The sequence below is a fragment of the Dioscorea cayenensis genome, chromosome 11 (genome assembly GCF_009730915.1).
Source record: "Dioscorea cayenensis subsp. rotundata cultivar TDr96_F1 chromosome 11, TDr96_F1_v2_PseudoChromosome.rev07_lg8_w22 25.fasta, whole genome shotgun sequence".
NCBI lineage: Eukaryota > Viridiplantae > Streptophyta > Magnoliopsida > Dioscoreales > Dioscoreaceae > Dioscorea > Dioscorea cayenensis.
This window is the reverse complement of record NC_052481.1, coordinates 4,514,803-4,528,615: the sequence shown is the minus strand read 5'-3', so window position 1 is coordinate 4,528,615 and position 13,813 is coordinate 4,514,803.

Below are 13,813 nucleotides of genomic sequence, written 5' to 3'. Positions count from 1 at the left end.
TGATATAAATATTGAAAAATAGTAACATCCTCTAATTGTTGATTAGGAATAATCTATCTAGCTTCAACTTCAGCCACAAAGATCTATATCATTTGGATATTCCTGAGACAAAAGCAATACAACAACAATAAGTAAATCATTTACAATAGAAACTATTCGAAATTAATATTATTATTACTGTAACATGTTAAATAATATTTATCTTTTAATGATAATGCAGACAAAAGCATGGAGAACAACCAGTGCAATTACTAGCTTTACCAAATCAAATTCCAAATATGCAACAAAGAATTCAAGAAGCTAAATATGCTACAGTTGCTTAACTATTGCAATTTTCACCTGCTACAATTGGTGTAAGTAAACCAAATTCTATCAAATTAAAAAAACCACAAAACATAAGACATTATAGGAAATTAATACAATTGAACTAAAACTATCAATACGCCTATTCCACACATAGCGCACTATTTACATGTGATGCTTAGGTAGAGGAAATCGATACTTCAAATGATTGGTTCTTTTATTCTTGCAATATATGCAAAAAAGTTATGATTGAAACAAATAATGGTGAGTTTGCTTGCTACGACCATGGGCAAGGAATTCCAAAGTTGACGTAAGTGTTGCAAACACTAATATATATAATTCTTATGTTATTAATTAACATAGATATATATTTCCTTATCCTTTTATAGGTTAAGATTGCGAATGATAATTAAAGATGATACTGCTGATATGAAAATTACAGCTTTTGACAAACAAGCTGAATTAATAACAAATCTTAATGTGGATTTTTTGCAAGCTATTGAAGAAATATCACAGACAATAATTCCAGAGAAAATAACTGCTATAGTGAAGAAAAGATTTACTTTTACTATTGGACTACCACCAAAAGCGATTAAAGATGATATCTTGACAGCAGATTTACAGAACAAAGGCAATTCAACTACAAGGCCAAAGTTCTACCCAAACACGAAAACTACAACTAGCATTTAGAGAATCCCCCATGGAAAATAAATTGGAGAATACAAAAAAAACCCCCAAAATGACAAAATGACACACTTGAATCTTTTATACAAATTGGCCTTCCACGAGATCTAGCTTTAGTAGAATCTCCAGCTAAAAAACAAAGAAGGTAAGAGCCTAAGAACCCAAAAAAAAAACTAACTAAACTTTGTCATAAATGATGGCAAAACTAATGCAAATTATGACAGGGGAAAGGAGAAGATTGAATGAAAAAACTTTGAAGCCATGAACAACAAGAAACTCCGTTGGAAAATTTCCAAAGCACAAGAAGCATATGCATCTTCTATGAAAAGAAGTTGTTAATTACTTTGACTACTTACTTTGAAGTTTGCAAATTATATGAGTGTTTAAATAATGTGCATGTTGATGTAGCCCCTAATGTTTAATTGTTCTTTAATGTTCATGTTGTTGTAAAGCTTTACTACGTTCTTATAATTACAAAGATTGTATTAATGGTTAAATAATGTATTCTATTGATCATGCTATTTTGTTATAATATGTAGTTTTAGTAAATTAGATTTAAATATTCAATTAGTGATAAACCTTTTGTACCTCTTTTCAGTTGTGTGTTCTTTGGTTTTTACTCCTCTTTCCCAACCTAATGACCGATGATCATCTTCCTTTAATCCTGTTTCTGTTTTTTTTTACTTTGTTTTGTCATTATTTATTCATGTGTTTTTTCATTCTAATGTTAATTACAGGACTTTGTTCTAAGAGTGCTTCTTGATTAATTGGTTAATAGTATGCTCATTGGGATTTTTTGTGGGGAAAAAAGGAAACATATCTTCTTGATAAGGAGAAGTTAGTGGTGATAAAGGCATATTTTTTAGTGATGATCTAATATATCTTCTACCAAATGGTAAAGAACTGTGCGTTAGTAAATATTTTCGATAGCTATGCTCTCTTATTCCTCTTTTGCTTTTTCATAGTTCTATTTTTAAAATTATTATGTTTGAAATATTTTAAATTCTGAATATGTTCCTATTTTTTGGCGGACTATGGTACTAGAGACATTGTATATGGTAGAAAGTATTGCCTTTCTCCTTAGAATGTTTGGGTTGTTTTTTTTTTATGTTCTCATTACTAGTTTGCAATAGAATTTATTAGCAGTTATTTAGAATCAAACTTATCTTTTCTTTTCTGCACTATGGACTAAGGATCTGGCTAGATTTGTTGTGTTTTAATATTTTTAAAGATTATATGGAAGAAAAATATGTAGCCAATTTTTTTTTTAAATATGTTCTCCCAACTTTGTGATCATAACGATCTGCAAAATGAAGGTAATTTTATATGGCATTCGTAAATTGAACCATGATTTATTGGTCATGAGCAACTCCGATAATATGGAAGATGCATTCAAATGCAATCAAGTATTTTTAGTTCCATTTCTCATTTTATTACTGTTTTTCTTAGTTTTGCCAAATTCCCGAATCAGATCTATTTATCACCATATTTTTTTTTCAATACCTTGACCAAAACATTCATATGTTATCTATTCTGCTATTTGATAAATTAGAGTAGTGTTGTTTAGTATTCAAATATCTATCATATTAGGATCTGCTGATCGTGGTTGTTATATTATCATCGCTCTATAATTTTGACTTCCATTATTGTCATTAGTTTAGCTATTTTGGTGTCAGACTCTACTATTTGATTACTAAGCCATGTCAGTCTGCTTTGCTTTCCGGTTCTTCAGCTATGAAAAGTTTATGGCGTTTTGTATTGAAGCATAACGACTATATTGAATTTTAGCTATGAACAGTTGGTAAGATCATTTGAATAATTTAACTGGATTTCTTTTCTTCAAACATGCTCGGTGCTTCATGCTATGGTATGAAAATAGTTGAGAGGAAATTTTGGTAGTCTTGAAGATCGAAAATTCTTCTTATAGACTAGGAAGATTTAAATATAGTTATGCTTATTAACTCATTTCAACGAGTATTCAGAGAAGTGTTATGCTGATGTATCTGTTGATCTCTTTAAAAATACAAGGTTTTTGAAGTCCATGAAGTCAGACCTCGATCACATCTTTATGAAGCTGAGGTAAATAACACAACTCCTTTGCTGCTATTCCTCAATATCTCTGTATCAGCTTGATCTCATCACTTGCGACACCTAACACATGAAACCAATTCTTATTCAACTGTTTTCACTCTTTTTGCCTTTCCAAGTAGCTGCTTTTCAAATAACTAATGCATATTTTTGTTTTAGTCTCTTACTTTTATTTATTTTGAGTTTTAGAAGCATGAAGGCGAAACTTATGGCAACATATCCAAATGCATTTCCGAATGATTCAGCATCAAAGATTCTCGATGAAAGGCATGATCTTGAAAGCCCTCTGCAATAGCTTTTGATAGTCGAACTCCATGGAAATCTGGTGGACATGTATAGCTACACTATGCTTTGTATTTATCTTGCAACTGTTTGTCATGGTTCTTTTCTACCATTTGTTTTCTTTGGTATTTATTTAAAATACTGCCATAAGATCAATATCTGCCACTTCCTAGATTTTTTAAAAAACTCATTTAATGGCATTGCTCCTTTGAGAGAAAATTGAACCATTTTTCCTATAATTATATGATTTTTTTTTATGCTTTCATGACAATAACCTTATAAATTGTGAAGAAGAAACTTACCTCAGCAATACTTGCATATGAGCAGGTACAAGGGCTAAGTACAGTAGCTAATGTAATATGGACTTCTTGCAAATGTTCGCAGCGAGGTTGTTGAATTGATTGTCTCATGATGGATTTACAATGGAAGAGATGAAGGTTTTTAAGGTTCTTCTTCCTTAGAAATCTCAGAGGCTTCTTTCTGCTTCTGTTTGGCTTCTTCCGTTGGATGGAGATAGGGTGTTTTGATAATGAAATATTAATTGTCTGTTATGTTTTGTTTTTACTATATATGATTTTTTTTTGTGATGTTATTATAGTTGTTGTTCTCTTCTATTTGTTGTTTTATTGTCATTCTTTTGTAATATATAGAAAGAAAGAATTACGCCTGCCTATTATCATGCACATATTTGTTCTGACCGGGTTAATTTCACTGGTGGCCACAAAAGTTTCGACTTTATAACGCTATGGCCACATCTTTTTTTTTTTTATCACTAAACCCACAAAACTTTGTTCCGATCGCATCTAAAGCCACAACGGCTAGTTTTGGCCTACTTTCCGGCGAACCAGCTGATGTGGAGCCCAGTTATCATTTTAAAACTTTTAAATCGCCATGTGGAAGTCCATTGTGGCATCCCTTGTCTGAAATAATGACTTCCCTTGCGAGAATGCCCTAATCCCTTTTCTGGAAATTCCCAAACCCTTTGCCTGAGAATGCCCTAATCACCGAGCTCACCCACGCCTCCACCTCTTCACTTTGATAATCCCCGGCCGATAACCGACCGTCCCTTAACTCTAACCTTCATTTCTCTTGTATGCAGGTAGTTCTCACTTCTAACCTTCAATTTTCTAATCTTATCATCCCGTAAAACCCTCCAGTGTTCTGAGCTCTATTTCTTTCTTGTAGCTCGACTGAGCTCTGTTTGTTTATTGCATCTCAAGGGTGAATCTTTTTACAGGTAATATTAACTTTGTTTTTGTTCAAGCTAATCTGTATGGTTGAATGAGTTTATATGATTGTGTTTCTTTGTGAACTGGAGAAGTGCAAATTTCTTCGGTTATAATGTTAATTGTGTATGTTAATGTTTATGGCTGATTGAGTTTGTGTGATTGAGATTGTTTGTGACCTGGAGAAGTACAAATTTCTTTAGTTATAGTGTTAATTGTGTTTGTTTTTATAAAACTAATTTTACTTGTTTGGATGTAGATGTGTTTGTTTGGACTTTAGCGTTAATTAAGTTTAATTGGATTTTAGTTGTATGGATTGAGTTTTTTTTGTTGCTTGTGTTAGGTTTGTTATGTGTTTGATTTTTTTTTCCATGTTTTTCACTTCATGTTCTTTCCTTCATTGACTGAGTTTTAGTTGTATGGACTGAGTGGTTTTTCCATGTTTGAGTTTTTTCCCCATGTTATCAATTGAATTCCTTTCCTTATAGATTGTATCATTTTTTCCTTCACTGAATCATTACAATTATGTTTGAGTTTCTACTACTTTCTGTAATCATGCTGTGAGAGTTATTTTCACAAGCAAGATTTTCTTATAGAACAACCTACTGCTTTCTGTTATCAATGTTTAATCTGTGAGGGGGCTATGTTATCCAGATGATTGTGTTTGATTGTGTTTGCTTTTTAATCCTATTGATAATTTGTAATGCAAAATATTTAATCTTATTGATCATTAATCATAAGAAAAATCAACATTACTATGCATGACTTTGTTTGATGTATAATGATCAACATGTGAATATTTAATCATGTGAATGTTTCAATAGTTATCAATATCCTTATTTGCTTTTTTTTTCAATCCATCAAGGATCATATGGAAGATTTGTTAGACAATAGTGTGGCTGGTGGAGAGGTTTTAGACAACATGGTTGGCAACATTGATGACACCCCATTTGAAGATGATTTGATTGATCCTGATTATGACCTCCCTTCCGGGGATGAGGATTTCCAGCAGGTTATAAATGACCAAATAACTAAAAACAAAGGAGGTAGACCAACTAGCAATCCACTATTTCATCATATTTCTAGTGCAACACAAGGATCTGATGTTGGGGATGACAGTGAATCAAAGCATGAAATTTCTGATGATGAATTGACAGAACAAGAATCTGATGGAGAGGGTCAATCTAGGCTTGTAGAGTTCAACGAAGAGAGGGAATTGTATAACTCAAGATTAAGGGTTGGTTTGGTATTTAGGGATTTTGATCAATTAAAGAAGGCATGTAGAAATTGGGGCATTAAGAATAGGCTCCAACTATGGTTCCCTCAAAATGACAAAAAGAGAGTGATTTGTGCATGCCACAACAAAAAATGCTTATTTAGAATTTATGTTGCTCATATGAGCAAGGATAACCCATCGGTGCAAATTAAAAGTGCCAATTTGGACCACACATGTGGTAAGGTCTTTACCAATTTTCATGCAACTTCAAGATGGCTTGCCATTAAATACTTTGACAAGTTTAGGGTTGATCCTTATTGGAGTTGCAGTGGGATAATCAAGCAAGTTAAGGATGATCATGGTTTCACAATTACAACCATGAAAGCATGGAGAACAAAAAATTTGGCAATGAAGTGGGTCAATGGAGATGAAGCTGAGCAATATACAAAACTTGCTAGATATGGGTTGAGCTTATGCAAGGTAGTCCAGGGACCAAAGTATGGTTGTGGAGGGATGAAGGTGTGTTCAAAGGGTTTTATGTTGGTTTGAAGCCTTTGAAAGATGCATTCTGGTCAGGTTGTAGGCCATTCATTGGCTTCGATGGCTGTTTTTTGAAAGGCCTTTATGGTGGCCAATTATTGTCAGCAGTAGGGATTGACCCCAATGATTGCAAATTTCCCTTGGCATATGCAGTTGTTTTAGTTGAGAACAAAGAAGCTTGGACCTGGTTTATGGAGTTGTTGAGAGATGATCTCGAGATTTTTAACAGCAGATACATCATCGTAATGAGTTATCGACAAAAGGTAATGTATACATGGTTAAATTAATATTTGGTATTGCTGAGTTTCTAATAATATCTTGTTGGTATATACAGGGTTTGAAAGGTGCTGTCAGAGAAATATTTCCAGATTTTGAACATAGAAATTGTGTTCGCCATATTTATGCAAATTTCAGGCAAAAATTCAAAGGGAAAGCACTAAAGGATTTTCTCTGGAATGCTGCAAGGGCAACATATGTGCAAAGGTTTAACTTTTGGCTTCAAGAGTAGAGAAAGAGAACCCAGAAGCAAGGAAATGGCTTGATCATGAGGACAGACCTCATGGAAGTTGGACAAGGGCACTATTCACAACCTTAAGCAAATGTGATATTTTACTTAACAATGTTTGTGAGTGCTTTAACAGGTACATACTTGATGCAAGGGATAAGGGAATAATACCAATGTTTGAGATGATCAAGATCAAACTAATGAGGAGGATGAAAAAGAAAAAGGATCAAATGATGAAGTACAAGGGGAATATATGCCCAAAGATCCAGAAGAAGCTTGATAAGATGAAGGAAGAGGGGCAGTACTACACACCAGATTTTTCGGGTGGGCCTAAGGTCCTAATCATAGGTGGTGGTGGGCCATTTGTTGTGGATATGGTTGAGCAAACATGCACCTGCAAAAGATGACAGCTAACAGGGATACCTTGCCCTCATGCTATATGTGCTATATGGGGGAATAACCAACAACCAGAAGAATATGTACATGCATGCTATTTTGAGTCAACATACATGAAAGTCTATGATCACTACATAAACCCCACCAACAATGAAGACCTATGGCCAGAAGTCACTAATGGCTCCAAAGTGATCCCACCCCCAATTGGGAAAAGGCAGAGGGGAAGAAAGAAGGAACCTGAGGAGATTGAAGCTGCAATAAAGGCAACGCAGTCCAATTCATCAACTTCTGGAAAAGACATGCAGAAATTAAGTAAGAAGGGGTTGACAATAGTAAGATGCTCTATTTGCCATGCGACATGACACAACAAAAGGCATCATGAGAAAGTAAGTTTGTTGTGTTCAATGTTATTTAATTAAAATTAAAATAGCTGAAGTTTAATGAAATGGAAAACACTTGCGATTTGATTGTCTTTGGTCTAATAAGCTCTCTTATTTAGTCTGTGATGCATGTGTTGGGAAAAAGAAAAAAAGAAAATTCCACATGTAATGTCTACCTTTTTTTATTATGTTGAATAGCAATGATTTATCCAATGTTTTTATCTTTATAGAGGAGAAGGAACAATGAAGACAATGTTGCAGAAAGTGCTTCAATGGGTAGTACTGCAGCAGCCAATGAACCAAACAAAGCAGCCAATGATATAAGTTGTCCTGATATCATGGGTACCCAACAGTCCTAGACAAAGCAAGCAAGTGATCTTACTAACCAGGGGCCAGTACTAAATGTTAACATTAACATGTGTTCTAGCGTTAGTGTTGCTAGCTTGGGGAATTTAATATACAACACAAGAGAAACTGATGGTCTACCTAAGAATGGCACTTCTTCCTTAGCCAGAGATGGTGGAGAGATGCAATGTTTTGATGACAATTGAATACTTGTAGACTTTATTGGTTTTTGTTTATGGTATGCTTGTAGACTTTGATTTTTATGTTTATGGACTTAATGTAAACATTATTATTTATCTTTATGTTAATGTACTGAAGGTGTGTTAATCAGGAATGGTTGTTGATTATTGAATTGTGTCCAATTCTATAAATTTTTATTCCCTGTTGTGCAGGTTATTGAATTGTACAACTTTTTAAATTGTGTTAGTCAGAATTGGTTGTTGATTATTGAATTGTGTCCAATTCTAATTTTTTTTTTCCTGTTATGCAGGTTTTCAAATTGTGCAGCTTTTTTAATTGTGTTAATCAGAATTGGTTGTTGATTATCGTATTGTGTCTAATTCTGCAGTTTTTCACAATTATGCCGATTTTTAAATTGTATACTAGTTTGTTAAGCTTATTGAATTGTGTCCAATTGTACATTTTTTCACAATTGTCTAGTTGCTAGCATTTTAGTTCCATTTGAAGAATGTGAGTGGTTGTTGGTTACTCTGTAAAAATGTCTTGTGATGCTACTTTGCAAATTGGAAAATCTCAAATTAGAAAATCTGCAGGCTATTTTGCAACTGGAAAATCTGTAGCCTACTTTGCATTTGGAAATTCTACAACCCACTTTGCATTTGGAAAATATGCAAGATATTTTGCATCTGGAAAATCTGGAAAATCTGGAAAATCTAGAAAACTCATTAAAAACTAAATAATCTGGAAATTAGAAAATTTGGAAAACTTATTACTTTGTTATTTTGCAGGTCTGAAAGTCTGCAGGTTTTCTCTGGTTCAACTTTAATATAAATATATTCCATTCATTACAAACTGGAAAATCTTGGAAATAAGAGATGAATGTCTCGAAAATATGGAAGGTTGCTGCCAAAATACATAAACCCTAGTTTTCATAGAACTGTCAGCCACTGATGCCGGTGTGAGGAAACGGTAGCTTGGACCGGGGAGCTGGCTATTGTGCTTTGGGGAAGCTGGTGTTGAAGGAATGGCATTGTGAGTGAAGAGCAAACTCCATTGTCGGGGAGGTTTCATTCATGAAGGAGAAGACAAGAAGAATGCTGATGTGTAGGTTGACGAGGCAACCTACGTGGTGGCTAGTGATGTGGTAGTTGTCTAAAATTACCACAGTGGACTTCTGATAAGTGCTTGAGTGAACATGTTTTTATGCATGTTTTACATACATTGAGCATCATATTTTATACGGTTTATGTCTCATTTCGTGTATTGGGTGTTCTTTTATGCATATAGGTTGTGAAGGCATTGGGAATTAAAAAGGGAGCGAAGATAGGCTATCATGGCATAATATTGGGAGTTCTTGTACAAATCAAGTTGGAAGACACAAGAGGAGTTCGTGTATGAGGAGATGTGTGCCAACTTCCATAGTTTTGCAAGCCAAGTTATTAATGGAAGGGCACAAAGGCAGCCATGTCTCCACATTCCTCCTCTTTGTAAAGATTTCAAGACCTTTCAAGACGCATTGATGAAGGAAAAGCCGTATAGCCTACCATATGATCGTGTGCCCGATCGTATGGCCTTAAGAGGAGAATGTTTATCATCGCGTTGTGCAAATCACTGTAGCAAAAGTACTATATCAAGTACTGTAGCAAAATTACTGTTCACGCGCCCGCGCGGAAATTCCACGCGGGCGCATGGAAAATCCACACGGGCGCGTGGGGGCACGTGACAGACGCGATGTGAGGCTATAAATACACCTTTTGGCCAATTCTAAAGGGACTTTTTGCGGAGCTTTGAGATAGACATTGAGAGAGAGGCGGCTAGGGTTTGAGGAGAAGGTCTTCGCCGATTGAGAGGGAGTTCTTCACCAACTTTGATAGGTTCCTTCGACGTCATAGCATTTTGGGGAGCCATTGGCGACCTAGCTTCGGAGAGGAACCCTTCAAGACGTAGAACTACCACTCAAGGCCAATCCGCGCGAATTCGAGGGGTTTTCTCTATGGGTTTTATTGCTTTTCATTGTATCCATTATTGTTTTGTAACTAGGCCCATGGAGGGCTAAACCCTAGTGGGTATTTGGGCATGTGAACCCTAAGATCTATATTTTGGATTGATTCTCTTAATGCTTCTAGTTAATCCGAGTTGTCTTGAGTTTTAATCTTGTGATTTAATTGCTTGCTAGTGTTGTTAATCCTCGTGGTTGATTTACATTGCATGATTTAATACTTTGATGTGAGAGGTCTCCATTAGAGTTAGATTTCCAAGATTAAAGAGGGTTGAGAGGGTGAGCCTTGAGATGGAGGAGTGTCCCCTTTCCCCTTCGATTGAGTGTTTCCTATCTCCGTATTCCATATTCTCTTTGCAACCATATTTGGTGTGAGGCGTGAGATTGCTCGATTTCTCCGCCGGGACCTTGTAGGGGGTTAGGATCCTTCGCCGGGAATTAGGGTTGGATCTACATTTAGGAATCGGTTTCACTCTTAGGTTTCCTTATAGCATATTGCGGTCATATAGGGTGTGAAGTGTTGAGATTGGTCGATTTCTCCACCGGGACCTTGTAGGGGACTAGTGCCTTTTGCTTGGAGACAAGGATTGGTTATCGTTGGACTACCTCGACTCATTAGACCCGATTCTAGAGCATTTAGTGAATCTTGAACTTAAAGGAAGATCTTAGGGGGATCATTGCCCGAATACCTCATCCTTAGTGATTGAGACTCTTCTACTTTATTTCTTTCATACTTGTTTGCTTTGCTTGCAATTAGTTCACTTCATCATATTCATTGATTCCGACTAGATAATTGAGAAGTGGTTATTACTAATACTTCCGTTCCCTGTGGATTCGACTACCCGACTCACCGGGTAATTATTACTTCGACACCCGTGCACTTGCGGTTTATACGCATATTCGGACGTGTCAACTTCCACGTAGCGATTTAAAAGTTTTAAAATGATGGCTAGGCTCCACGTCAGCTGGTCGCCGGAAAGTAGGCCAAAACTAGCCGTTGTGGCTTTAGATGCGATCGGAACAAAGTTTTGTGGGTTTAGTGATAAAAAAAAAAGATATGTGGCCATAGCGTTATAAAGTCGAAACTTCTGTGGCCACTAGTGAAATTAACCCTGTTTTGACTAGAGGTGGGCCCAGGCTGGTTAACCGGGCCCGACCCGCCGGGTCCGGTTCACCGCCCACCACTCGGACCCGCCCACTGGGTGTAGAACCCGCCGGGCCTGGTTGGCCCGTTGGACCCGGTGGGTCGGGGTCACAGGAAGTCGGGCCCGGAACCGGCCCGGCTTCCACGTTGACCCGGCAGGCCAATCCGGCGGGCTGGCCCGCGGGTTGGGCCCGATGGGCCGGTAGGTTGGCCAACCTCAAAAAAAATTCAAAAAATTGAAAAAAAAATTCAGAAAATTCAGAAAAATAGCAAAAAAATCATAAAATTTCTAAAAATTCAGGAAAAAATTCAGAAAATTTTCTAGAAAAAAATAAATCAATTAAGACCCTAAAAATTAAGACCACAAGTTTCCAAATAATAAGAGATGTCCCACGTATTACACTAAATTTCACTAAAATTTTAAATTACACTAAATTTGAAAATAAATGGCTTGCACTTAATCCGTTTACTTGTCGAATCAAGTTGCCTACGTATCCTCCTGGGTGTGAGAGGAATCAAAACCCACGTAGTTCTTTTACATTGTGTAACCGGTCACCTATTATTCAAAAATATTCTTTTTTTACTAATATATTTTTTTATAAATTGATATACATAATTTAAAAACTATTTTTTGTAATTTTATTTTTTATTTTATAAATTGAATCAAAATAATCTAATATATATGTGACAAATAAGAGTGCCCCTATTTAAGAGAATTTAACAATGTGCATGTATAGGAACTTAGTGTTTATGAGCCAAAAGACGATTAATAAAATAATTATTTTTTTAAAAAATATTTATGAAAATTTATTGTTTGATATTTTTATATTTTATAGATTGATTTATATAATTTTTTAATTTATTATATGGTCTCTTAATTTTTTATAAATTAAATAATATTTTGATCCATATCCTACATCTATCTATATATAAGTTTTGCCAAAAATATTAAAAACAAATTGTAGCTCAAGTGGTTTGGTTTTTGCTATTCAAGTTTAAGGTCATGGGTTCAAATCCCATGACCAACATGGCACAAAAAAAAAAATAACATTAATTAGTATTTGGAGTCGGGTTTGATCCGGCCCGCCGGGTCAAACTCGGTTCCAAATCGGGTTTTAACCCGGCAGGTCAATCCGCCGGGTCACGGGTTGGGAAAGCCCCAACCCGTAACCGGCTCGTCTACAGTACGGGCCGGTTACGGGTCAATGAACCGGTCCGCCGGGTCAATGACCTGACGGGCCGGGTTGCCGGACGGTCCATGCCCATCTCTAGTTCTGACCAGCCTGATTGTTCACAAAAAGAAATTCACAAGCAAAATAATGAATCAGGCCAATGTTTTAACTGTATCTTCTAGAAGCCAAAATTTATATTTGATAAATTACCTATGGGTTTGTGCAGGTGGTATGTGGACAATCAAGTGAGATATACTCTACCAAAATGAAATGTTTTTACTCTACTAATGATTATTATAATTGTAAAGTCATGCACAGATTGATCAAATGATTGCTTCTATGATAATGACATGTAAACTCATACACAGATTGATAAAATAATTGCTTCTATGATAAAGACATGTGATGGAATATGTCTTTATTAAGCTTTTAAACTATTAGGAAGTGAAGTTTGAATCACCTAATCACATTAATTATTCTAAAACCAAAAATTTCAAACCTCACCGACCGGTTATCAGAAACACATCCCAGCACTATACAACGCTCACCATAAGTTATCCAACATAAGGCTTTCTTTCCTTTTGGTATTTAATTATTTCAAACAAAGCTTGCAACAAAGGTATTCACTTTTGTGCTTAAATTTCTCATCCTCATGAAGTTCTTCTACATATAAATTCTTTTTCTTTTTTTGAATAAATGATATGGAAAACTATGCCTATCAAGTTTTTTTGATGTTGCATCAACATAATGAACATATAAATCAATGTATTCTCCATGGAAAATTAGCTATATGGTTGTACAGTTTTAGTCTTCGCCACCCCCAAACTTTCATATTCCCCTCCATATTTTTTATTTGATTACATATTCCAAACGTTTCAGAATTTTTCCACCACTATATAACCCTAGCCAAAATCTAAGTTGTCCATCATAAGGTTTCCTTTCCTTTTAGTATTTTATTATTTCAAACAAAACTTCCAACAAAGATATGGCCTTTTGTGTGTAAATTTCTCATCCTCATTAAGTTTTTCTACATATGTTTTTTTTATTGGATAAATGATATGGAAAATATTTCCATCAAGTTTTTTTTTATGTTGCATCAACATGATAAACATATAAATCAATGTATTGTCCATGAAAAAATTAGCTATATGGTTGTACGAAGTTAGTCTTCCCCACACCCCAAACTCTCATACTACCCGCCATATTTTTAATTTGATTACATTTTTCAAACATTTTATAATTTTCCTGTTTCATATTTAAGAATGATGAAACTTTTTTATGCTTTTATTAAATTCATATATGTAAAAGTTGTGCCATATCTTGGTTATTAAGATATATATATTATCTTAATAG